Raw genomic sequence first — 27,645 nt, 5'->3', positions numbered from 1 at the left:
CTCCTGAGTCCTAGTTCCTTAATCCATAATGGTTCATACTCTCGGCATGGTACCCTGGGTAATTCACAAAAACGTATCTTGCAGATCCTGCAACTTTCAATGGTTACAGGGCAGTTCTTTCTTGGTCTGGAAGAAGGTTGACACTCTTCACCTTGTAGGACAGTAACTGGCACTGGGCACCCTAAATATGATGCTTTAGGGGTTTTGCTGTTGAAATTCTATGTCTTCCCTGTCTCCCCATTGCCAGGCTGCAGTCATTTTTATCACACCTCCTCAGCCAAGGGCGGTACTCCTACTCGAATCCACCGTGGGTTTCCCAGGAGCCCAGGGCAGGCTCGGGGGTTCCCCAGGAGCCCAGAGCATGTTTGGGCGGGTTTCCTAGGAGCCCACCGCAAGCTCAGGTTTCCCAGGACCCCCGTAGATGCTGGTTTCTCAATCCGGGTTGGGTATAACCTCCTGTGTAAGTGTTTTCCTCTTATCCACTAAAAGCAGCTCCGCGCTGGGATTGGGCCTCAAGCAATTCTTGGTCGTTTGCTTTTCCCCCTCCTTTTGATTTTATAATTTGATTATCTTTTTTTTTATGGGTCCCCCTGCCCCCTCCTTGATCCCTGTTTCTCCTTTGCTCGTCTAACCTGTCTGGTGGTCAATCGTTCCTTTCTCTCCTTCCATTTGGATGTTTTTCTTTTCTCCTTCTGATGTTCCTTTCTCTTTGTCCCACCTCTACCCCTCATCGTGTTCCACCTCGCATCCTGCTCCTCCGTTCTTACTCTGTACTACTTTGCTCCCCAAACCTCCATTCCTCCTGCCTCAACTCTGGCACCTCCTGTTTTTTAAATTGATTGATTGAATAGTCTATGGTTGGGGGACAAGGTTGTGTATCCCCTGGTGCCATACCAGGTTGTGCCCTTCTGATTGTTACACTGCCTATAACCCGCTGTACTATTTTTTGGAGCCTCAGGAGAACATGGATATGACAGCGATGTGCCAAACAAGTCCCAGAAACGCACATCATGCGTCCTGCCCTTCCTCTCCCTGGTGCATATTGTGCACAGATGATGAGTCTGAATGTGTTCTGGGCCTTCAGGGGCTGGTCCACCATTTTGAGGCTGCTTCTCCTGCCTGACCTCATCATGCCGGCATCTGTGCAGGGTCGAAGTCATGTGGATCGCGATACGCTTGGCACCTCGCCATCAATATGTGCTCCAGCATCTGGGGGTGTGGGCAAGTGATTCTGTGGAACGACTCCTGGGCCGCCCTCCTCAAGTCTTCCTCGCTTTCTGTCCTGCGCTCAGTGCCATACGTTCTGCGGTTTTGGATACTGTCGGGCCATCTTAAGCACTTTTGGGGCCCTGGGCACGGACATCTTTGAGGCCCCCCTCCACCAACCAAATGAGTTCCGGGAAGAATATTGGTCCCCCCCCCCCCCCTTGTCACAATCACAACATATAGTTTGAGATGCTTTGCAGTTTTCAAAATAAGCATGTTTACTCCCTTTAGTCCCCTTGCCCTCTTCATTCTTGCTCTAATCAGAATGATAAACAAGTAGCATTTGAAGGCCCACATTAGCAGTCCACGAAGAGGTTAATTCTGTAGATACAGGAAACTTTTTCTCAATCGCATCCAAGAAGGTATCCAGCCTGCAGTATTCAAGCAGGGCCGTATGTAAAAGGTACATGGAGCCCAAAATAGAAAGAGAACTCGCATTATCTGCCTCTCACAATGCAAAGGGGCTGAAGCATGAATAGGGGAGACCAATTGGAAGGAAGGAGAAAGCTACACGTACCGTAGCATGGATAGTGGATGCAGTTTACAAGCTACCAGGAAGGTGTCTGTCTTCAGATAGACTGAGAATAGAAGTGGGACATGGTTTTTAAATAGTGTTGCCATTTGAGATCAAAGGAACAGGTGCCTGTGGTGTGCAGTATATCAATGCTCACTATTATAGTGGAAGCAGCCCTATATCCAGTGAGACCATGAATAAGGCTTTTATGAAGATCCTACCCTGAAAAGGAAATCACTCAGAAGGGCTGACAATTTCGAAAGGTTTAGGGACTGGCAATTTTGAGAGGATACACGATAAATGAGATGCCCAGGATTACACATTGGTTTAGGGGTGAAGCTTGAAGCTCGGATTTGTGCCATCTCTGCACATTCTGCATTTGAACACTTGCTTTTCCAGTTCTTATCATGAACTTAAATAATCTCATTTTTAAAACTGACTTGGAAAGTACACAAATCACATTACCAAACATGGTCATTTTTTAAAACAAAATATTATAGAAGGGTGTTCCACAAAATGGGAATGATTCTAGCTTCATTCACTCCATCAAAGGAAGCAAGTATCAGCCTACCAATCAATGTAACTTAAGAGATCTAATCTGGGGTTGTGTTTGTTTTTTAAAGGCTTAAATACCTGCAAAACATTATGAAATTGTCATTTACAAACGTGCAGAAAAACATTTGACTTTTACAAAAGCAAACCGTTTTTTGTGTTAAACCAGCAGAGCTTAAAATATGCTTGCCCAAGTACTGGAACATCTGGCCCGTTCTTCTGGCTACCAACCCTTCCACCCAAATGGCCTACATAAGAAGAAAGCTCAAATCATGGGCTTAACGGTGCCAGAAGCATGCAAGAAGGCAAACCTCACAGAAGACAGCACAGTAATGTAAGATATATTAGATGATTTGACCAGGATCACTGTACTGTCTGCTGGCAAAGCCAGGATACAAGTATGAACGCTTTGGTTCCAGTCTTGAATTTGGATACTTATTCACCTCTTGGACTAACAGTTTGTGCCATCGTTGGAGGCGATTGCCTAAGTTTTACAACACCCCATCTGAACACACCAATTTCTAGACCTTCACCATACGGATGACATGTTAGTTTTGATAGCCACCCCTATCTGGTGCAGGTCCACTGCTGATAACAGCACCTGTTCTGCTGGAAAACAATTCATATGCAGGCAGGTTTATACACTTCAGACATAGGAAAGGATCTGCCAGCCTTGCTGCAATGTGCTCTTCTAATCTTGCACAGGAACACAGTTCTCTGCAATGAGTGTTTAACACACTGAGCTAACTTCTGAACCATTGTGGCACTCAATATATCGATATACTTTTCAACCTTGGCTATTGCACATGATCAACATAATTCCCACAGGAAGGAAATAATGCTACAGAGTAGTGCCTATACCCCTTAAGTGCCAACGACGAGTATGTGCGTCCTTTTTGCATATACTTGCATAATAGCCTGGCAGGTAACATGCAAACTGTACACCACAGTGAACACAAAAAGCATTAAATGATGAATAGATCAAGGCAGAATGCACTTTCCAAAAATGATAGGCAATAGGTTTCGAGCCACAGCAGCATGCCATAAAATCTCCTGACGTGTGCAGCAGCATGCCATAAAATCTCCTGACGTGTGCAGCAGCATGCCATAAAATCTCCTGACGTGTGCAGCAGCATGCCATAAAATCTCCTGACGTGTGCAGCAGCATGCCATAAAATCTCCTGACGTGTGCTATTCAAGTCTGGTGAACAATGGAATCTTGCTTCTTAGATCAGGCAGCATTGTGGGGCCCGCCTCCAAGATGGGGGCCCACCTCCAAGATGGGGGCCCGGGGCAAGTGCCCCCTTTGCTCTCCCATAAAACGTCTCTGGATACTGTGCTCATCAGAAGCCCTGGGGGGTCGATTTGCTGGGATTTCTAGCAGTTTCTGGCCTCTACATGCTTTTCAGAAATACAAACTTATGCTGCCCCAGAACCAATAGTTTGTTTTGGTTTCAAAGTGATGTACTGTCGATTATATGGGACCGCTGCAAGAATTGGGAAACCATTACAGGTGGCGATGCCCTTTGCCAAACTGCCCCAATATGGGGCTTTAAATGACTCGAGATATTTTACCTGCAGAGGGCACCATTTCAATGACGCAGAGGATCTTAACCGTGCCCCTGAGGCTGCCCATCCACAGTAAGTAGTGGATGGTGGCAGGGAGGGTGATGCTTGCCCCACTTTCTTTAAGGGAGACCGAACCCATCACCAGTTTTAAAACCTGGCACTGCCGACTGACCTTGTGATTTGAGGCTGCGTGATTTCTGTGCTTGGCTGGGCCATTGGGAAGACTTTTGGCCCTCTCTCGAGTGCTGGGGAAAAAGCGCATCTAACAGCTCTGGGGGGGTTGTCACGTGTTTTGCATGAAGACCCTTCTTTCATGCACCATAGAAGAGCAGGGCTCCAAGACTCTAAATGTATTCAGTCTTCACGGACTCCAACAAAGGAAAATAATATTTGACTTTTACACCTGCGATGCTACAGCTCTGTCATTCATGGACTTTTGTTTTTCTTTCTAGAGCTCCAGTGGCAGCTGTCGAATTCTTTTCAAGAGGCATAATTGATATTGTATTTATATCGCGCTCGTACACAAGTGTTTCAGAGCGTGACAAGGCAAGGGAGGGGAACAGGGGAGAACAAAACCGCAATCTTACCAGGCCCAGTGACATTGAGAACGCGCAAGTGCATGGGGGAGAGGAAAAGTGCGAGGAAGGAGAGAAATGGAAAGTGCAAAGCAAAAGGAAAACAGAATAAATAATAAAAGAAACAAAAAGTGATAGTGCGGCCAGTGCGTGGCAAGTGCTGAGTTTAAGGCAGCAGACAGGGCAGGTCAGATAAGTGCAGGAAGAAAGAAAAAGGTGGGGGCTGTATGGGTACAGATGCAGACTCCAGTGCAAGGGCTGGCCCGGAGGCAGTGCGGGTGGGTGGCAGGGTGAGCAGGGACCTGGGCCCAGAGGACAGAGTGTGGCCAGGTTCACAGTGCCAGATCAGCAGGTGAGAGGTGGGGAGTGGGTGGAGGGGGTCAAAAGCAGATGCAAAAAGGAAGGTTTTGAGTTGCTTCCGGAACCGCAGATGGTTCTCCTCAACTTTTAGAGTGGCAGGGAGGTTGTTTCAGTGGGAGGCCCCAGCCGAAGACGGAGATCTACCCCCAGCTTGTTTCTTTGAAAAACTACTGACCCTGAGAGAGTTGAAGGTAGAGGAGCGAAGAGCTCGAGGGGGGAGATATTTGTGAAGGGAGAGCTGAAGGTATTTTGGACCCAGGCCGCAGAAAGCCTTGTGGACAATGCAGAGGGTTTTGAATTTAATCCTTGCATTCACTGGGAGCCAATGGAGAGATTTCAGAGCTGGAGAGATACAATCCCAGGGCTTGAGGCCAAGGACAAGTCTTGCTGTCATTTTTTGGATGAGTTGCAGAGGGCAGAGAGTAGAGGCAGGTAGATTTAGAAGGAGGCTGTTACAATAGTCCAGCCTAGAGAGAACCAGTGCTTGGGATACCATGAGCTTCTTGGGGAGGGAGAGGAAAGGCAGAGTACCTCTGAGGAGGTGCAGTAGGAAGTTTGACTTTTTAGAGACCACAGAGATGTTTAGCGGAGAAGGAAAGGGTGGAGTCGAAGATGACCAAGAGGTTCTTGGCCTCGCAGGACGGGGTAGGAGGAGGGCTAAGGGAAGCTGGCCAGAGAGTGAGGGGAAAGGATGGAGAAGGTGTGCCAATGAGGAGAATCTCGGTCTTGCTAATGGGCAAATCTCGCCCCCCCCCCTGACCCTAAATCTGTACCTAACTTGCTTACTTCAGCAGGACCTCTGGCTGCTCAAGTGCCTCCCTCCATGGGTGTTAAGTTCCATTGTAGGCAGAATCCTCGGCTATTCCCCACACTCCACCTGTCAGCTTGTCCAAACCGAGCACAGATCCGCAAATCACTGCCATGGATACAGACTCGGAAGTCTTGAAAATGTTTGATTGAAATGATCGTTTTTTCCTTCTGTTAGATGGGTATCGTACCAGTTCTAGCAGATGGAGCAAGGAGAAGAGCTGCTACTTTAGAGGCGCAGACTGCATGACACCAGGTATCATCCCAATACCACATTGAGTGTATCAGACAACTGTACCGAATGCACCTCGTACGGAAGTGGTCGCAGGAGATTTGCAGACGCCACTGAATATTGAGCAGCTGTAAAGAGAACCTGACAGGTGCAAAGTGATGTCATAAGGGGAAGATACAATGATGCACTGAAACCATATAAGAATATTTAACGAACAAAGGGATACTTGAAGAAACAAGAGTAAGCATACATACAAGTGAGAAAAACCATATATACAGAAGATATGTAACCAGATGAGTAGTGAATGTATATACACAGAAACGCAAGGTAGAGGAGACGCATAGAAGCTTGCTGCAGTAGAAAACATAACATCGGTGAAGCGGCCATGTTGGAAATATGGACGCCAGCTCTCGATGATCGTAAACGGCGAGCTCGAAGGAGAGAGACCAGAGCTGCAGAGCTGACAAAGGCTAGAAATACAAATTTGTGCATGAACAAAGAATAGCTGCTGGCCCGAAATCAAAGATGCCACAATGAGAAGCTACTGTACAAAGGGACTCAACGAAGATAAGCAACGCACCCAGGACATATTTCTGTTAGATTAGGTAAATGAGCCAACATTTACGAGTGTCAAGTATTGATGCAGAAAAGCCTGTGTGAGGCGGAACAACTAAGTCTTTAAAGGCTTTAGAGGGTAATGGCACTAAATAAAAGGTGAGTCGGCCAAAACTGTGGTTTCTTCACACGTGTTGCAAGACCAGAAAACGAGGCCTATTCGGAAGCCCCGCTCGAAGATAACAATGTACCTTAGCTCCCTTTAAAATTCCAGAGACGAGAACATCCAGCAAGGTCAAGTTCAAAGTAGAGGCCTTGGCTGATGAGAGATGGTGGACTAATTCGGCAAGTGGGTAGTAGTTGGACGTTGTTCTCTGCACCATAGTTTCGTTTTGCTTGCGTGCTGCTAACAAGCCGAGTGTCCAAGGATGCAAGATGATGCCAGTCTATTCTGAGCAGTGGGCCGGAGCAGTGCTCCTCTATTTCTTTTAATTAAGTTCCCTTCCTATAGTTTTATTTTAAAAAGAAACTGTTCCGGAAAGGTTTCATTTAAAAATGTGTAGGGAGCAGTTGCACCTGCTTTTTAAGGGAACTGAAAGTGCAAGTTTCATGTGTTTTGCGGTTTGTAGGGAGCGGGGCAGGCCAGTAGGGAACATAGTTCCACTACTTCTTTTCGTACACTTCGAGCAGTGATTATGGGGGCCTATGCAACGATGAGCAAACCATGTTGCACTCGCCAATCTTCTGATATGATCTGTATCGGACGTAACTAGAGGGAAGTTCGAAGCAAGGGGCAGCCAGTAAAGTCCCCAACACTCGTAGGCACGTGGGATGACGTCCTAGCTGAAGCACATTGCGGTAGAAAGTCTTTGTGTAATGAATCTGCATCGGGACTGTGTGGACTACAATTCGTTGTTGTTATTTTAACAGAAGGGTAGCCCCAAGCGTTAGAACACTGTTTGCCCATAGTCCTAACACTTCCCATTTTGTTAAATTGTCTTTCCTCTTTTTTGTGTGTTTAGGAGTGACACGCAGCACACCAAAGAATGACTATTGTGGTGCTTAGAAATAATGTTATGAAACAATAAACTAGGGCAACGAGAAACGCCCCAAATTAATGGAATAAAAGACATTTCATTTGGCCATTATGAATGACTATACAGATGTTTTTGAAAGCACAGGTACTCCGCACTTTGCAGAAACACATGAATTAGAAAGCGAAATCGATGCTGTTTGAAATTTGTGTTAAAAAACCTTTTCTGTTACTACAATTCGTTGCTCGCCAGATTGCCCAACTGTATTGCACTGATAATAAAGCAGCACTTTGCCAAATTCTTTGAGTCCGTCTGGTAATTCGGGTCCGAGATTGTTTAGACTGGTAATGCCATCCTATGCATAGGCATGCCCAGTAAGTGCTGCTGCCCACCACAACTGCAGCAGGTCGTGGAATCGCCACTTGGGCAACACACGCCTGAAAACGAGTAGACTTCCTTCCTCGCACGTTCTAAGGTTCAAAGCACAAACCTGACGAGACGGCTGCATCTCCCTGCACCCCCCACTAGTGATTGGCTGCAGCTGGAATTGGAAAAAGCGTTCACAGAAATGCCATCACTTTAACCCCCCCCCCCCCAACAAAGGGGGCCTGGTGTGCATGTGTTTCCACAGGGCTTGTCCCTCTTCCCAAATTGTGTGTTGTCCTTCCCCCCCCCCCCCCCCCCCCCGGCATGCAGTCAGGGACTGCCTTCCCGCTGTCCTATTTTCAGGCGGTGTTTCCTAGTCACCCTATGTTATAGGGTCTATTGGTAAGGACAGCTGAAAATGTGATGTCTGATAGCATTTCCCCCAGACCTACTCCAACTGAGCCTGTATTTCCTCCAGACTGACTCCCACTGAGCCTGTGAACCTCGGTTTAAGCTTTTGGCTCAGTGCTGACCGGTGCTCGTTCTGTGCGGGTCATCTTAAAATCCCTAGATCTAAAGTACAAGCCTAACATCTGAACAGTTTATAATCGTGGGAAAAATTTCTGCAGGAATTGTAGTTTTCGAAGCCGCCTCTGGAAAAGCTTCCCTCGGGCCTAGTAGGGCTCCCCACATGTGTCTAGAACCTGGGAATCTGATGAGTTAAATGAAATGCAGCTTTGTCCCTGCACCTCCTCAGCGGTGCACCTCTCCTGACTTCTTATGCACCAACGTCCCTTGTGAGCTTGCTGAAAGCATTTGTTCTTTGCTTTCTGAGGTTGGACCAGCTGCAGTCCAATCGCATCGGCGCAAACTAGGAACTGAGCCGGTCGTGTCTGGGAGGGACGCTGTTAATGCAGCGTGATGAGGAGCCCGGTCACCCTGGACCAATGAGAGTGTTCGATTTCACGCATGCGCCTCCTCGCCCTGGTCTGGGGCCAATGAGTGTGCAATGTCATGCATGCGCCTCCTCGCCCTGGTCTGGGGCCAATGAGACTGTGCAATGTCACGCATGCGCCTCCTCACCCTGGACTGGGACCAATGAGAGTGTGCGGTTTCATGCATGCGCCTCCTCACCCTGGTCTGGGGCCAATGAGACTGTGCAATGTCATGCATGCGCCTCCTCGCCCTGGTCTGGGGCCAATGAGACTGTGCAATGTCACGCATGCGCCTCCTCACCCTGGACTGGGACCAATGAGAGTGTGCGGTTTCATGCATGCGCCTCCTCACCCTGGACTGGGACCAATGAGAGTGTGGGATTTCACGCATGCGCCTCCTCACCCTGGACTGGGATCAATGAGACTGTGCGATGTCACGCATGCGCCTCCTCACCCTGGACTGGGGCTAATGAGAGTGTACGATTTCACGCATGCGCCTCCTCACCTTGGACTGGGATCAATGAGACTGTGCGATTTCACGCATGCACCTCCTCGCCCTGGACTGGGATCAATGAGAGTGTGCAATTTTACGCATGCGCCTCCTCACCCTGGACTGGGGCCAATGAGACTGTACGATGTCATGCATGCGCCTCCTCACCCTGCAGCATGATGAGCCCCGTCACCCTGGACCAATGAGAGTGTTTGATTTCACGCATGCGCCTCCTCACCCTGGACTGGGACCAATGAGAGTGTGTGCGATTTCACAAATGCGCCTCCGAACCCTGGACTGGGGCCAATGAGAGTGTGCAATTTCATGCATGCGCCTCCTCACCCTGGACTGGGACCAATGAGAGTGTGCGATTTCACGCATGCGCCTCCTCACCCTGGACTGGGATCAATGAGACTGTGCGATGTCACGCATGCGCCTCCTCACCTTGGACTGGGATCAATGAGAGTGTGCGATTTCACGCATGCTCCTCCTCACCCTGGACTGGGATCAATGAGACTGTGCGATGTCACACATGCGCCTCCTCACCCTGGACTGGGGCTAATGAGAGTGTGCGATTTCACGCATGCGCCTCCTCACCCTGGACTGGGATCAATGAGTGTGTGCGATTTCACGCATGCGCCTCCTCACCCTGGACTGGGGCCAATGAGACTGTGCGATGTCATGCATGCGCCTCCTCACCCTGCAGCATGATGAGCCCCGTCACCCTGGACCAATGAGAGTGTTTGATTTCACGCATGCGCCTCCTCACCCTGGAATGGGACCAATGAGAGTGTGTGCGATTTCACGCATGCGCCTCCGCACCCTGGACTGGGGCCAATGAGAGTGTTCGGTGTCACGCATGTGCCTCCTCGCCCTGGACTGGGACCAATGAGAGTGTTCGATTTCACGCATGCGCCTCCTCGCCCTGGTCTGGGGCCAATAAGACTGTGCAATGTCACGCATGCGCCTCATCGCCCTGGTCTGGGGCCAATGAGACTGTGCGATGTCACGCATGCGCCTCCTCACCCTGGACTGGGACCAATGAGAGTGTGCGATTTCATGCATGCGCCTCCTCACCCTGGACTGGGACCAATGAGAGTGTGCGATTTCACGCATGCGCCTCCTCACCCTGGACTGGGATCAATGAGACTGTGCGATTTCACGCATGCACCTCCTCGCCCTGGACTGGGATCAATGAGAGTGTGCGATGTCACGCATGCGCCTCCTCACCCTGGACTGGGACCAATGAGAATGTGCGATTTCACGCATGCTCCTCCTCACCCTGGACTGGGATCAATGAGACTGTGCGATGTCACGCATGCGCCTCCTCACCCTGGACTGGGGCTAATGAGAGTGTACGATTTCACGCATGCGCCTCCTCACCTTGGACTGGGATCAATGAGACTGTGCGATTTCACGCATGCACCTCCTCGCCCTGGACTGGGATCAATGAGAGTGTGCGATGTCACGCATGCGCCTCCTCACCCTGGACTGGGGCTAATGAGAGTGTACGATTTCACGCATGCGCCTCCTCACCTTGGACTGGGATCAATGAGACTGTGCGATTTCACGCATGCACCTCCTCGCCCTGGACTGGGATCAATGAGAGTGTGCGATGTCACGCATGCGCCTCCTCACCCTGGACTGGGACCAATGAGAGTGTGCGATTTCACGCATGCGCCTCCTCGCCCTGGTCTGGGGCCAATGAGACTGTGCAATGTCACGCATGCGCCTCATCGCCCTGGTCTGGGGCCAATGAGACTGTGCGATGTCACGCATGCGCCTCCTCACCCTGGACTGGGACCAATGAGAGTGTGCGATTTCATGCATGCGCCTCCTCACCCTGGACTGGGACCAATGAGAGTGTGCGATTTCACGCATGCGCCTCCTCACCCTGGACTGGGATCAATGAGACTGTGCGATGTCACGCATGCGCCTTCTCACCCTGGACTGGGGCTAATGAGAGTGTACGATTTCACGCATGCGCCTCCTCACCTTGGACTGGGATCAATGAGACTGTGCGATTTCACGCATGCACCTCCTCGCCCTGGACTGGGATCAATGAGAGTGTGCGATGTCACGTATGCGCCTCCTCAACCTGGACTGGGACCAATGAGAGTGTGCGATTTCACGCATGCGCCTCCTCACCCTGGACTGGGATCAATGAGTGTGTGCGATTTCACGCATGCGCCTCCTCACCCTGGACTGGGGCCAATGAGACTGTGCGATTTCACACATGCGCCTCCTCGCCCTGGACTGGGGCCAATGAATGTGCGATTTCACGCATGCGCCTCCTCGCCCTGGACTGGGGCCAATGAGTGTGCAATTTCACGCATGCGCCTCCTCGCCCTGGACTGGGGCCAATGAGAGTGTGCGATTTCACGCATGCGCCTCCTCGCCCTGGACTCGGGCCAATGAGAGTGTGCGATTTCACGCATGCGCCTCCTCAACCTGGACTGGGATCTATGAGACTGTGCGATTTCACGCATGCGCCTCCTCGCCCTGGACTGGGACCAATGAGTGTGCGATTTCACGCATGCGCCTCCTCGCCCTGGACTGGGGCCAATGAGTGTGCGATTTCACGCATGCGCCTCCTCGCCCTGGACTCGGGCCAATGAGAGTGTGCGATTTCACGCATGCGCCTCCTCAACCTGGACTGGGATCAATGAGACTGTGCGATTTCACGCATGCTTCTCCTCGCTCTGGACTGGGACCAATGAGTGTGCGATTTCACGCATGCGCCTCCTCGCCCTGGACTGGGGCCAATGAGTGTGCGATTTCACGCATGCGCCTCCTCACCCTGGACTGGGATCAATGAGAGTGTGCGATTTCACACATGCGCCTCCTCACCCGGGACTGGGATCAATGAGACTGTGCGATTTCACGCATGCGCCTCCTCGCCCTGGACTGGGGCCAATGAGTGTGCGATTTCACGCATGTGCCTCCTCGCGCTGGACTGGGGCCAATGAGTGTGCAATTTCACGCATGTGCCTCCTCGCCCTGAACTGGGTCCAATGAGTGTGCGATTTCACATATGCGCCTCCTCGCCCTGGACTGGGGCCAATGAGTGTGCGATTTCATGCATGCGCCTCCTCACCCTGAACTGCGATCAATGAGAGTGTGCGATTTCACGCATGCGCCTCCTCACCCTGGACTGGGATCAATGAGACTGTGCGATTTCACGCATGCGCCTCCTCGCCCTGGACTGGGGCCAATGAGTGTGCGATTTCACGCATGCGCCTCCTTGCCCTGGACTGGGGCCAATGAGTGTGCGATTTCACGCATGCGCCTCCTCGCCCTGGACTGGGGCCAATGAGAGTGTGCGATTTCACGCATGCGCCTCCTTGCCCTGGACTGGGGCCAATGAGTGTGCGATTTCACGCATGCGCCTCCTCGCCCTGGACTGGGGCCAATGAGAGTGTGCGATTTCACGCATGCGCCTCCTCGCCCTGGACTGGGGCCAATGAGTGTGCGATTTCACACATGCGCCTCCTCGCCCTGGACTGGGGCCAATAAGAGTGTGCAATTTCACGCATGCGCCTCCTCGCCCTGGACTGGGGCCAATGAGAGCGTGCGATTTCACGCATGCACCTCCTCACCCTAGACTGGGGCCAATGAGACTGCGCGATGTCACGCATGCGCCTCCTCGCCTGGACTGGGGCCAATGAGTGTGCGATTTCGCGCATGCGCCTCCTCGCCCTGGACTGGGGCCAATGAGACTGTGTGATGTCACGCATGCGCCTCCTCACCCTGCAGCGTGGTGAGGAGCTGCGTCAGCCTGGACCAATGAGACTGTGCGATTTCACGCATGCGCCTCCTCGCCCTGGACTGGGGCCAATGAATGTGCGATTTCACGCATGCGCCTCCTCGCCCTGGACTGGGGCCAATGAGACTGAGCGATTTCACGCATGCAAATCCTCGCCCTGGACTGGGGCCAATGAGAGTGTGCGATTTCACACATGCGCCTCATCACCCTGGACTGGGACCAATGAGTGTGCAATTTCACGCATGCGCCTCCTCGCCCTGGACTGGGATCAATGAGAGTGTGCCATTTCACGCATGCGCCTCCTCGCCCTGGACTGGGATCAATGAGAGTGTGCGATTTCACGCATGCGCCTCCTCGCCCTGGACTGGGACCAATGAGAGTGTGCGATTTCACGCATGCGCCTCCTCATCCTGGACTGGGATCAATGAGAGTGTACGATTTCACGCATGCGCCTCCTCACCCTGGACTGGGATCAATGAGAGTGTGCGATTTCACGCATGCGCCTCCTCACCCTGGACTGGGATCAATGAGAGTGTACGATTTCACGCATGCGCCTCCTCACCCTGGACTGGGATCAATGAGTGTGTGATTTCATGCATGCGCCTCCTCGCCCTGGACTGGGGCCAATGAGACTGAGCGATTTCACGCATGCGCCTCCTCGCCCTGGACTGGGGCCAATGAGACTGAGCGATTTCACGCATGCGCCTCCTCGCCCTGGACTGGGGCCAATGAGAGTGTGTGATTTCACGCATGCGCCTCCTTGCCCTGGACTGGGGCCAATGAGTGTGTAATTTCACGCATGCGCCTCCTCACCCTGGTCTGGGGCCAATGAGTATGCGATTTCACGCATGTGCCTCCTCACCCTGCTCTGGGGCAAATGAGAGTGTGTGATTTCACGCATGCGCCTCCTTGCCCTGGACTGGGGCCAATGAGTGTGCGATTTCACGCATGCGCCTCCTCACCCTGGTCTAGGGCCAATGAGAGTGTGCGATTTCACGCATGCGCCTCCTCACCCTGGACTGGGGCCAATGAGTGTGCGATTTCACGCATGCGCCTCCTCACCCTGGACTGGGGCCAATGAGTGTGCGATTTCACGCATGCGCCTCCTCATCCTGGACTGGGATCAATGAGACTGTGCGATTTCACGCATGCGCCTCCTCGCCCTTGACTGGGGCCAATGAGTGTGCGATTTCACGCATGCGCCTCCTTGCCCTGGACTGGGGCCAATGAGTGCGATTTCACGTATGTGCCTCCTCGCCCTGGACTGGGGCCAATGAGTGTGCGATTTCACGCATGCGCCTCCTCACCCTGGTCTAGGGCCAATGAGAGTGTGCGATTTCACGCATGCGCCTCCTCACCCTGGACTGGGGCCAATGAGACTGTGCGATTTCACGCATGCGCCTCCTCGCCCTGGACTGGGGCCAATGAGTGTGTGATTTCACGCATGCGCCTCCTTGCCCTGGACTGGGGCCAATGAGTGCGCGATTTCACGTATGCGCCTCCTCGCCCTGGACTGGGGCCAATGAGAGTGTGCGATTTCACGCATGCGCCTCCTCACCCTGGACTGGGATCAATGAGACTGTGCGATTTCACGCATGCGCCTCCTCGCCCTGGACTGGGGCCAATGAGTGTGTGATTTCACGCATGCGCCTCCTCGCCCTGGACTGGGGCCAATAAGAGTGTGCGATTTCACACATGCGCCTCCTCGCCCTGTACTGGGGCCAATGAGACTGCGCGATGTCACGCATGCGCCTCCTCGCCCTGGACTGGGGCCAATGAGTGTGCGATTTCACGCATGCGCCTCCTCACCCTGGACTGGGGCCAATGAGTGTGCAATTTCACGCATGCGCCTCCTCGCCCTGGACTGGGGCCAATGAGAGTGTGCGATTTCGCGCATGCGCCTCCTCACCCTGGACTGGGGCCAATGAGACTGTGCGATGTCATGCATGCGCCTCCTCGCCCTGGACTGGGGCCAATGAGATTGTGCGATGTCACGCATGCGCCTCCTCACCCTGCAGCGTGACGAGGAGCTGCGTCAGCCTGGACCAATGAGAGTGTTCGATTTCATGCATGCGCCTCGTCACCCTGGCCTGGGCCAATGAGACTGTGCGATTTCACGCATGCGCCTCCTCGCCCTGGACTGGGGCCAATGAGTGTGCGATTTCCCGCATGCACCTCCTCTCCCTGGACGGGTGCCAATGAATGTGCGATTTCACGCATGCGCCTCCTCGCCCTGGACTGGGGCCAATGCGACTGTGCGATTTCACGCATGCGCCTCCTCGCCCTTTACTGGGGCCAATGAGAGTGTGCGATTTCACGCATGCGCCTCCTCACCCTGGTCTGGGGCCAATGAGAGTGTGCGATTTCACGCATGCGCCTCCTTGCCCTGGGACCAATGAGACTGTGCGATTTCACGCATGCGCCTCCTCGCCCTGGACTGGGACCAATGAGAGTGTGCGATTTCACGCATGCGCCTCCTCGCCCTGGACTGGGATCAATGAGAGTGTGCGATTTCACACATGCGCCTCCTCGCCCTGGACTGGGATCAATGAGAGTGTGCGATTTCACGCATGCGCCTCCTCGCCCTGCGCTGGGACCAATGAGAGTGTGCGATTTCACGCATGCGCCTCCTCGCCCTGCAGTGGGACCAATGAGAGTGTGCGATTTCACGCATGCGCCTCCTCGCCCTGGACTGGGACCAATGAGACTGTGCGATTTCACGCATGCGCCTCCTCGCCCTTGACTGGGACCAATGAGACTGTGCGATTTCACGCATGCGCCTCCCCACCCTGGACTGGGATCAATGAGACTGTGCGATTTCACGCATGCGCCTCCTCACCCTGGTCTGGGACCAATGAGTGTGCGATTTCACGCATGCGCCTCCTCACCCTGGTCTGGGGCTAATGAGAGTGCGATTTCACGCATGCGCCTCCTCGCCCTGGACTGGGACCAATGAGACTGTGCGATTTCACGCATGCGCCTCCTCGCCCTGGACTGGGACCAATGAGACTGTGCGATTTCACGCATGCGCCTCCTCGCCCTTGACTGGGACCAATGAGACTGTGCGATTTCACGCATGCGCCTCCCCACCCTGGACTGGGATCAATGAGACTGTGCGATTTCACGCATGCGCCTCCTCACCCTGGTCTGGGACCAATGAGTATGCGATTTCACGCATGCGCCTCCTCACCCTGGACTGGGACCAATGAGACTGTGCGATTTCACGCATGCGCCTCCTCGCCCTGGACTGGGGCCAATAAGAGTGTGCAATTTCACGCATGCGCCTCCTCGCCTTGGACTGGGGCCAATAAGAGTGCAATTTCACGCATGCGCCTCCTCGCCCTGGACTGGGGCCAATGAGTGTGCGATTTCACGCATGCGCCTCCTCGCCCTGGACTGGGGCCAATGAGTGTGCAATTTCACGCATGCGCCTCCTCGCCCTGGACGGGTGCCAATGAATGTGCGATTTCACGCATGTGCCTCCTCACCCTGGACTGGGGCCAATGAGACTGTGCGATTTCACGCATGCGCCTCCTCGCCCTGGACTGGGGCCAATGAGAGTGTGCGATTTCACACATGCGCCTCCTCGCCCTGGACTGGGACCAATGAGTGTGCGATTTCACGCATGCGCCTCCTGGACTGGGATCAATGAGAGTGTGCGATTTCACGCATGCGCCTCCTTGCCCTGGACTGGGGCCAATGAGAGTGTGCGATTTCACGCATGCGCCTCCTCGCCCTGGACTGGGATCAATGAGAGTGTGCGATTTCACGCATGCGCCTCCTCGCCCTGGACTGGGACCAATGAGACTGTGCGATTTCACGCATGCACCTCCTCGCCCTGGACTGGGACCAATGAGACTGTGCGATTTCACGCATGCGCCTCCTCGCCCTGGACTGGGACCAATGAGACTGTGCAATTTCACGCATGCGCCTCCTCGCCCTGGACTGGGACCAATGAGACTGTGCGATTTCACGCATGCGCCTCCTCACCCTGGACTGGGATCAATGAGAGTGTGCGATTTCACGCATGCGCCTCCTCACCCTGGTCTGGGGCCAATGAGAGTGTGCGATTTCACGCATGCGCCTCCTCGCCCTGGGACCAATGAGACTGTGCGATTTCACGCATGCGCCTCCTCGCCCTGGACTGGGACCAATGAGAGTGTGCGATTTCACTCATGCGCCTCCTCGCCCTGGACTGGGACCAATGAGACTGTGCGATTTCATGCATGCGCCTCCTCGCCCTGGACTGGGACCAATGAGACTGTGCGATTTCACGCATGCACCTCCTCGCCCTGGACTGGGACCAATGAGACTGTGCGATTTCACGCATGCGCCTCCTCGCCCTGGACTGGGACCAATGAGACTGTGCAATTTCACGCATGCGCCTCCTCGCCCTGGACTGGGACCAATGAGACTGTGCGATTTCACGCATGCGCCTCCTCACCCTGGACTGGGATCAATGAGACTGTGCGATTTCACGCATGCGCCTCCTCGCCCTGCACTGGGATCAATGAGTGTGCGATTTCACGCATGCGCCTCCTCGCCCTGGATTGGGGCCAATGAGTGTGTGATTTCACGCATGCGCCTCCTCACCCTGGTCTGGGGCAAATGAGAGTGTGCGATTTCACGCATGCGCCTCCTCGCCCTGGACTGGGGCCAATGAGATTGTGCGATGTCACGCATGCGCCTCCTCACCCTGCAGCGTGACGAGGAGTTGCGTCAGCCTGGACCAATGAGAGTGTTCGATTTCATGCATGCGCCTCGTCACCCTGGCCTGGGCCAATGAGACTGTGCGATTTCCCGCATGCGCCTCCTCGCCCTGGACGGGTGCCAATGAATGTGCGATTTCACGCATGCGCCTCCTCGCCCTGGACTGGGGCCAATGAGACTGTGCGATTTCACGCATGCGCCTCCTCGCCCTGGACTGGGGCCAATGAGAGTGTGCGATTTCACGCATGCGCCTCCTCGCCCTGGACTGGGGCCAATGAGTGTGCGATTTCACGCATGCGCCTCCTCGCCCTGGACTGGGATCAATGAGAGTGTGCGATTTCACGCATGCGCCTCCTCGCTCTGGACTGGGGCCAATGAGAGTGTGCGATTTCACGCATGCGCCTCCTCGCCCTGGACTGGGATCAATGAGAGTGTGCGATTTCACGCATGCGCCTCCTCGCCCTGGACTGGGACCAATGAGAGTGTGCGATTTCACGCATGCGCCTCCTCACCCTGGTCTGGGGCCAATGAGAGTGTGCGATTTCACGCATGCGCCTCCTCGCCCTGGACTGGGATCAATGAGAGTGTGCGATTTCACGCATGCGCCTCCTCGCCCTGGACTGGGGCCAATGAGAGTGTGCGATTTCACGCATGCGCCTCCTCGCCCTGGCCTGGGATCAATGAGAGTGTGCAATTTCACGCATGCGCCTCCACGCCCTGGACTGGGACCAATGAGAGTGTGCGATTTCACGCATGCGCCTCCTCACCCTGGTCTGGGGCCAATGAGAGTGTGCGATTTCACGCATGCGCCTCCTTGCCCTGGGACCAATGAGACTGTGCGATTTCACGCATGCGCCTCCTCGCCCTGGACTGGGACCAATGAGAGTGTGCGATTTCACGCATGCGCCTCCTCGCCCTGGACTGGGATCAATGAGAGTGTGCGATTTCACACATGCGCCTCCTCGCCCTGGACTGGGATCAATGAGAGTGTGCGATTTCACGCATGCGCCTCCTCGCCCTGCGCTGGGACCAATGAGAGTGTGCGATTTCACGCATGCGCCTCCTCGCCCTGCAGTGGGACCAATGAGAGTGTGCGATTTCACGCATGCGCCTCCTCGCCCTGGACTGGGACCAATGAGACTGTGCGATTTCACGCATGCGCCTCCTCGCCCTTGACTGGGACCAATGAGACTGTGCGATTTCACGCATGCGCCTCCCCACCCTGGACTGGGATCAATGAGACTGTGCGATTTCACGCATGCGCCTCCTCACCCTGGTCTGGGACCAATGAGTGTGCGATTTCACGCATGCGCCTCCTCACCCTGGTCTGGGGCTAATGAGAGTGTGCGATTTCACGCATGCGCCTCCTCGCCCTGGACTGGGACCAATGAGACTGTGCGATTTCACGCATGCGCCTCCTCGCCCTGGACTGGGACCAATGAGACTGTGCGATTTCACGCATGCGCCTCCTCGCCCTGGACTGGGACCAATGAGACTGTGCAATTTCACGCATGCGCCTCTTCGCCCTTGACTGGGACCAATGAGACTGTGCGATTTCACGCATGCGCCTCCCCACCCTGGACTGGGATCAATGAGACTGTGCGATTTCACGCATGCGCCTCCTCACCCTGGTCTGGGACCAATGAGTGTGCGATTTCACGCATGCGCCTCCTCACCCTGGACTGGGACCAATGAGACTGTGCTATTTCACGCATGCGCCTCCTCGCCCTGGACTGGGGCCAATAAGAGTGTGCAATTTCACGCATGCGCCTCCTCGCCCTGGACTGGGGCCAATGAGTGTGCAATTTCACGCATGCGCCTCCTCGCCCTGGACTGGGGCCAATGAGTGTGCAATTTCACGCATGCGCCTCCTCGCCCTGGACGGGTGCCAATGAATGTGCGATTTCACGCATGTGCCTCCTCACCCTGGACTGGGGCCAATGAGACTGTGCGATTTCACGCATGCGCCTCCTCGCCCTGGACTGGGGCCAATGAGAGTGTGCGATTTCACGCATGCGCCTCCTCGCCCTGGACTGGGACCAATGAGTGTGCGATTTCACGCATGCGCCTCCTGGACTGGGATCAATGAGAGTGTGCGATTTCACGCATGCGCCTCCTTGCCCTGGACTGGGGCCAATGAGAGTGTGCGATTTCACGCATGCGCCTCCTCGCCCTGGACTGGGATCAATGAGAGTGTGCGATTTCACGCATGCGCCTCCTCGCCCTGGACTGGGACCAATGAGAGTGTGCGATTTCACGCATGCGCCTCCTCACCCTGGTCTGGGGCCAATGAGAGTGTGCGATTTCACGCATGCGCCTCCTCGCCCTGGGACCAATGAGACTGTGCGATTTCACGCATGCGCCTCCTCGCCCTGGACTGGGACCAATGAGAGTGTGCGATTTCACGCATGCGCCTCCTCGCCCTGGACTGGGATCAATGAGACTGCGATTTCACGCATGCGCCTCCTCGCCCTGGACTGGGACCAATGAGACTGTGCGATTTCACGCATGCGCCTCCTCGCCCTGGACTGGGACCAATGAGACTATGACATTTCACGCATGCGCCTCCTCGCCCTGGACTGGGACCAATGAGACTGTGCGATTTCACGCATGCGCTTCCTCGCCCTGGACTGGGATCAATGAGACTGTGCGATTTCACGCATGCGCCTCCTCGCCCTGCACTGGGACCAATGAGAGTGTGCGATTTCACTCATGCGCCTCCTCGCCCTGGACTGGGACCAATGAGACTGTGCGATTTCATGCATGCGCCTCCTCGCCCTGGACTGGGACCAATGAGACTGTGCGATTTCACGCATGCACCTCCTCGCCCTGGACTGGGACCAATGAGACTGTGCGATTTCACGCATGCGCCTCCTCGCCCTGGACTGGGACCAATGAGACTGTGCAATTTCACGCATGCGCCTCCTCGCCCTGGACTGGGACCAATGAGACTGTGCGATTTCACGCATGCGCCTCCTCACCCTGGACTGGGATCAATGAGACTGTGCGATTTCACGCATGCGCCTCCTCGCCCTGCACTGGGATCAATGAGAGTGCGATTTCACGCATGCGCCTCCTCGCCCTGGATTGGGGCCAATGAGTGTGTGATTTCACGCATGCGCCTCCTCACCCTGGTCTGGGGCAAATGAGAGTGTGCGATTTCACGCATGCGCCTCCTCGCCCTGGACTGGGGCCAATGAGATTGTGCGATGTCACGCATGCGCCTCCTCACCCTGCAGCGTGACGAGGAGTTGCGTCAGCCTGGACCAATGAGAGTGTTCGATTTCATGCATGCGCCTCGTCACCCTTGCCTGGGCCAATGAGACTGTGCGATTTCCCGCATGCGCCTCCTCGCCCTGGACGGGTGCCAATGAATGTGCGATTTCACGCATGCGCCTCCTCTCCCTGGACTGGGGCCAATGAGACTGTGCGATTTCACGCATGCGCCTCCTCGCCCTGGACTGGGGCCAATGAGAGTGTGCGATTTCACGCATGCGCCTCCTCGCCCTGGACTGGGACCAATGAGTGTGCGATTTCACGCATGCGCCTCCTCGCCCTGGACTGGGATCAATGAGAGTGTGCGATTTCACGCATGCGCCTCCTCGCTCTGGACTGGGGCCAATGAGAGTGTGCGATTTCACGCATGCGCCTCCTCGCCCTGGACTGGGATCAATGAGAGTGTGCGATTTCACGCATGCGCCTCCTCGCCCTGGACTGGGACCAATGAGAGTGTGCGATTTCACGCATGCGCCTCCTCACCCTGGTCTGGGGCCAATGAGAGTGTGCGATTTCACGCATGCGCCTCCTCGCCCTGGGACCAATGAGAATGTGCGATTTCACGCATGCGCCTCCTCGCCCTGCACTGGGATCAATATGAGAGTGCGATTTCACGCATGCGCTTCCTCGCCCTGGACTGGGGCCAATGAGTGTGTGATTTCACGCATGCGCCTCCTCACCCTGGACTGGGACCAATGAGACTGTGCGATTTCACGCATGCGCCTCCTCACCCTGGACTGGGATCAATGAGAGTGTACGATTTCACGCATGCTCCTCCTCGCCCTGCACTGGGTTCAATGAGAGTGTGCGATTTCACGCATGCGCCTCCTCGCCCTGGACTGGGGCCAATGAGTGTGTGATTTCACGCATGCGCCTCCTCACCCTGGACTGGGACCAATGAGACTGTGTGATTTCACGCATGCGCCTCCTCACCCTGGACTGGGACCAATGAGACTGTGCGATTTCACGCATGCGCCTCCTCACCCTGGACTGGGATCAATGAGACTGTGCGATTTCACGCATGCGCCTCCTCGCCCTGGACTGGGACCAATGAGAGTGTGCGATTTCACGCATGCGCCTCCTCGCCCTGGGACCAATGAGAATGTGCGATTTCACGCATGCGCCTCCTCGCCCTGCACTGGGATCAATATGAGAGTGCGATTTCACGCATGCGCTTCCTCGCCCTGGACTGGGATCAATGAGACTGTGCGATTTCACGCATGCGCCTCCTCGCCCTGGACTGGGATCAATGAGACTGTGCGATTTCACGCATGCGCCTCCTCGCACTGCACTGGGACCAATGAGAGTGTGCGATTTCACGCATGCGCCTCCTCGCCCTGCACTGGGATCAATGAGAGTGTGCGATTTCACGCATGCGCCTGCTCGCCCTGCACTGGGATCAATGAGAGTGTGCGATTTCACGCATTCGCCTCCCCACCCTGGACTGGGATCAATGAGACTGTGCGATTTCACGCATGCGCCTCCTCGCCCTGGACTGGGACCAATGAGTGTGCGATTTCACGCATGCGCCTCCTCGCCCTGGTCTGGGGCTAATGAGAGTGTGCGATTTCACTCATGCGCCTCCTCGCCCTGGACTGGGATCAATGAGACTGTGCGATTTCACGCATGCGCCTCCTCGCCCTGGACTGGGACCAATGAGACTGTGCGATTTCACGCATGCGCCTCCTCGCCCTGGACTGGGACCAATGAGACTGTGCGATTTCACGCATGCGCCTCCTCGCCCTGGACTGGGACCAATGAGACTGTGCGATTTCACGCATGCGCCTCCTCGCCCTGGACTGGGACCAATGAGACTGTGCAATTTCACGCATGCGTCTCCTCGCCCTGGACTGGGACCAATGAGACTGTGCGATTTCACGCATGTGCCTCCTCGCCCTGCACTGGGATCAATGAGCGTGTGTGATTTCACGCATGCGCCTCCTCACCCTGGACTGGGACCAATGAGACTGTGCGATTTCACGCATGCGCCTCCTCACCCTGGACTGGGATCAATGAGAGTGTGCGATTTCACGCATGCGCCGCCTCGCCCTGCACTGGGATCAATATGAGTGTGCGATTTCACGCATGCGCCTCCTCGCCCTAGACTGGGGCCAATGAGTGTGTGATTTCACGCATGCGCCTCCTCGCCCTGGACTGGGACCAATGAGACTGTGCAATTTCACGCATGCGCCTCCTCACCCTGGACTGGGATCAATGAGACTGTGCGATTTCAAGCATGCGCCTCCTCGCCCTGGACTGGGATCAATGAGACTGTGCAATTTCACGCATGCGCCTCCTCGCCCTGCACTTGGATCAATGAGACTGTGCAATTTCACGCATGCGCCTCCTCGCCCTGCACTTGGACCAATGAGAGTGTGCGATTTCACGCATGCGCCTCCTCGCCCTGCTGTGGGATCAATGAGAGTGTGCGATTTCACGCATGCGCCTGCTCGCCCTGCACTACGATCAATGAGTGTGCGATTTCACGCATGCGCCTCCTCTCCCTGCACTGGGGCTAATGAGAGTGTGCGATTTCACGCATGCGCCTCCTCGCCCTGCACTGGGGCTAATGAGAGTGTGCGATTTCACGCATGCGCCTCCTCGCCCTGCACTGGGACCAATGAGACTGTGTGATTTCACGCATGCGCCTCCTCGCCCTGGACTGGGGCCAATGAGTGTGCAATTTCACGCATGCGCCTCCTCGCCCTGGACTGGGGCCAATGAGTGTGCGATTCCACGCATGCGCCTCCTCACCCTGGACTGGGATCAATGAGAGTGTGCGATTTCACGCATGCGCCTCCTCGCCCTGCACTGGGGCCAATGAGAGTGTGCGATTTCACGCATGCGCCTCCTCGCCCTGGACTGGGGCTAATGAGAGTGTGCGATTTCACGCATGCGCCTCCTCGCCCTGCACTGGGGCCAATGAGAGTGTGCGATTTCACGCATGCGCCTCCTCGCCCTGGACTGGGGCCAATGAGAGTGTGCGATTTCACGCATGCGCCTCCTCGCCCTGCACTGGCATGCACATGAGGGTTTTGCTGCGTTTGTCGGCAGAAAGAAAGTAAATGAAGGCAGACTTCTTTCTCGGTCTCCGTGTCCCTCATTGTGGCACGAAGCAACAGTTGGGGAGAACTTAGGCTCTGTAAAAAGGGGACACAAAAGACCCCAATGAGGAGGCGATGAAGGCAGCTGTGCATATATGAACACACAGTTCTTTGTATTCCGTGCACCAGTCCAAGTCTTAATGCTGCAATGCATGTTCGCACTCTTCGGCCCACCCTGCTACGGATTGGATGCATTGTGTTAATTTGTGACAGAATTCAAGCGACAAAATTAGTGTCACAGGTAATTGACTTGTTTCTAATCAGCTGGAGGGCAGCCAACAAACTTTTACAAGGCTTCAGTCAATAAGTCAATAATCTAATGAATAAAAATGCACCTGCTGGGGTTGGGCACTGGTGTGAGGTGCAAGCGGAAATGCCTGGCTCTGTGATTTAATAGGAACGTGTTATTAAAGGATTGAAGGTAGGTGGACAGTATTTGACCCAGAGAAGATCCTTAGGCCTGCCTGGCTCTTGGCCAAGTGAGGACTATTTTCTGTTCACTAAATAATTGCAACCTACAAAAAAAGAACAAAATCCTTTGATGTGAAAATGATATCTGGAGTGAAATGCGGGGAAAATTATTGAAAACTACAGAAGTTTTAAGTTTTAAAACGTTTTAAAATGAAAAGAGAGCAATAAGCAACTCTTTACTGTTTATTATTTTTTTTTTTAAAGGTGGCGAACAACTCGGATTTGAACAAAGCATGAAAAAAGGCCACCAAGATAAAAGGAGGGAAACGGAGGGTGCCTTTTATCCTGGTATTAATGCAAAACATTTAACATGAATAAGGAAGTAGCCGGGAGGGCTTGGGAGGAAACAGTAACAAATGAAACCTCATCACAATTATTAGTTTAAAACTTTACATTTGTCACAACCATGCTTCCAAAAAGAGTACTTTAAAATTCCGGTTTGAAAACTTGAACTTTGAAAACCGAGTCCTCTGTAATCCATAAATGAGGGATGGGTGCTTCCCAAAGACTTGACACCCACCTCTGCCAGGACGGATGGATGGCACACAATAGCAAATGCCAACTTTTCAGACTGGCCCCTCCAGAATCTTTGAATAACTTCTTGTTGGACAGGGGACCCTCTATTTGCAAACTCTCTTCCATCGCTTTCATTCCCCACCGATCACGTTGGGCCGAGGTTGGGCCCCACCTCTGTTCTTTCATTATTGCAATCTCAGATTCTGTGTTTCCACCCCACTACTCCCATCTTAATCATGGAAGCAAGAACATAGGTGGGCCCGCTGTAAAGCTCTCTTGCATTGTCCCCACTCCCCACCCAATCCTCAGTGATCTTGCAGAGCAATAACCCCCAGAAGGCGGCAGAGGTGAGCAGTCGAGGCAGGAGGGCCTGCTCTTTTGCATCCAGTTTGACTTTGCAGTCTGTCTGCACTTTCCATCAAGGCGGCGTCTGCTCATTTACCAGCCCGTGAAGCCCTTGCAGAGCTGTGAGCACAGGGGTGAGCACAGGTGTGAGCAGTCTGGGCTAAGACTGCGCAGCGGGTGCTGCAAAAGAAACTCAGATGGGGGCCGGCCTGGACCCCGTTCCGGCCCCGTTCCCCCTGCTGCTACAGCATATGTGTAAAGTATGTACGATACGAATGATTCAACACGAGGGATAACGACAACTGAGCCCGGTGTATGAGTAACACCCCGGAAGGTGAGCCGCATCAAGATACACTGGGGGGGGGGGGGGGGGTGGTGGTGGTGGAGGAAACGCTTACTCCTTTAATCTCGAGGTCTCGATTGCGGCGAGCACTGCACTCTATATGGACAATGTGCTGTCCGAGGGGTCAACACCGTTTACTGTTTCTAGTGACACAGCGTTGGAAGGAGTTGTAACAAAAACACAAGAGGCATTTAGCGAACCCAAGAAGGCGGTTGAAGTGGGATCGCAGGGTCTCGTTTCTACCAAGAGGACAATACAGTCAGTTAAGACGCAGATAATGGCCGGACAAACACTTTTGAGGGATATGGTAATGGCAAGCCCGAATAAAGGGGTAAACAGCAGACCCCAAGATGTGTTATGTGCACAGGAGGGGCTATTTTAGCCGAAATACCTGCCAAAGTAATACCCTTAACAATTCACTGCCGTATTGTTTTAAATCAACTAGAAAAAGGAACACGGCACCAAATAAGGCGATATTCCAACCTGACGGCATGGGCGGATCCTTAATTTCATCTGAGCAAAGGAGAGGTCGCCCCCAGAAAAAAGTGTTTGGCACTAGTTTTCGAGGGAGGGAAGCGGCAATGATACCCGGGGAAAAAATCAAAACACGCAGCAGCGATTAGAAAAAAACATTTGGAAGCCAATACGGCTAACACCACCTGATCAATTAACTGGCTGCCTCTTCTTTTACCGAGATCCTGCATTATTGTCTCCGGGAGCCCAAGCCCTGACTCTACCATCTGCACTGGATAGGGGGTATTTGGAGGGAGAGATTCCAGACCAATTGTTTTTAGAGATCTCTATGGTGACTGAAAGGGCAGGTATTCTCCCCAAAAGGCAGCACCAGAAAGAAGCAAGCAATGCATGCTCCTCAGCATCTAGAATGAACCCACAAAAGGATGTAACTGACAAAAGAAGCCTACTGGAGGTCAAGGTGTGTGATGTTTCTGGAAAAGTAATGGTGGAGCTTGATCAACCACTACAGTGACATCTCAAGTAAGGAACTTAAATGGATCCTCTAAACGAGGGAGAACAGACTCACTTGAGGAGCCGTTATATACAGGGGTACGGATAAAAGACTGTGCCTCAATAATGACGCAAACCGATGATGAAGACACCCCCCACCAAACATGAAATGGAGCCCTCCCAAGAGAAGCCTAGAGAAATTGATTTTTTAACAATTACAACCCCGTTTATGAAACTTTACGAGAATATGAGGGAACAACTGAAGGATCAGACCACAGTGTTAGCCATGCTACATTCAAAGATGGTGTTTGTGGAGGGATTTATAACAGGAACTCGGAACAACCTCGACAACAGTACAGCTAGGGTGTCTAACCTTTTGCATAGTATACTGGAACCTATCATCAAAGATCAGGAGAATAGGAAAGCCTGCAGGACATTCGATCTGACGGACACCCAACTAACAGAAGTTCCAGTCAAAAAACCAGTCAACTTTAGAACAATTCAAACTGATCTGGATGTCTCCTCAGGTCACCTCAATATGCCCTCAGTGGGACCCACTGGAGAGGAGGCCTCTATCTATACAAGAGAATTCTCCCTCCAACAACTAAGACTCAACAGCAGCTGGTTGAAACCCAATCTAAAGAAATAAGATGTGAACTGAGAGGACAGAGCTGGTAAAAATGTGTGCAATAATTATTATGGAAGACGACGTGGCAAATAAACCACCTGGAACAGTCTCTTATGAAGAGGAAGCAGAAAGGGAATACAAAAGATACTGCAGAGGGTGGGGACAAACCCCCCTCAGAAAATCTGCGAAATCTTCACTAAACAACGGATAGATCAAAAAGAATGATCAATGCAAGAGACCCCCAAAGCATGGAAAAAGAAGACCC

The 27,645-nt window shown here is 53.7% G+C and overlaps 1 protein-coding gene across 1 annotated transcript in view; it reads right to left on the bottom strand.

The window, feature by feature from the left end:
* Nucleotides 1-27,645, bottom strand: part of GNAT2 (G protein subunit alpha transducin 2) — a 220,771-nt gene that overhangs the window by 2,049 nt on the left and 191,077 nt on the right. The gene's annotated exons all lie outside the window — the stretch shown is intronic.

Source organism: Ambystoma mexicanum, chromosome 13 (genome assembly GCF_040938575.1).
Source record: "Ambystoma mexicanum isolate Mex_15411 chromosome 13, UKY_AmexF1_1, whole genome shotgun sequence".
Classification (NCBI taxonomy): domain Eukaryota; kingdom Metazoa; phylum Chordata; class Amphibia; order Caudata; family Ambystomatidae; genus Ambystoma; species Ambystoma mexicanum.
The sequence above is the reverse complement of the archived record's forward strand: the minus strand, read 5'-3'. Positions and strand labels throughout refer to the sequence as shown.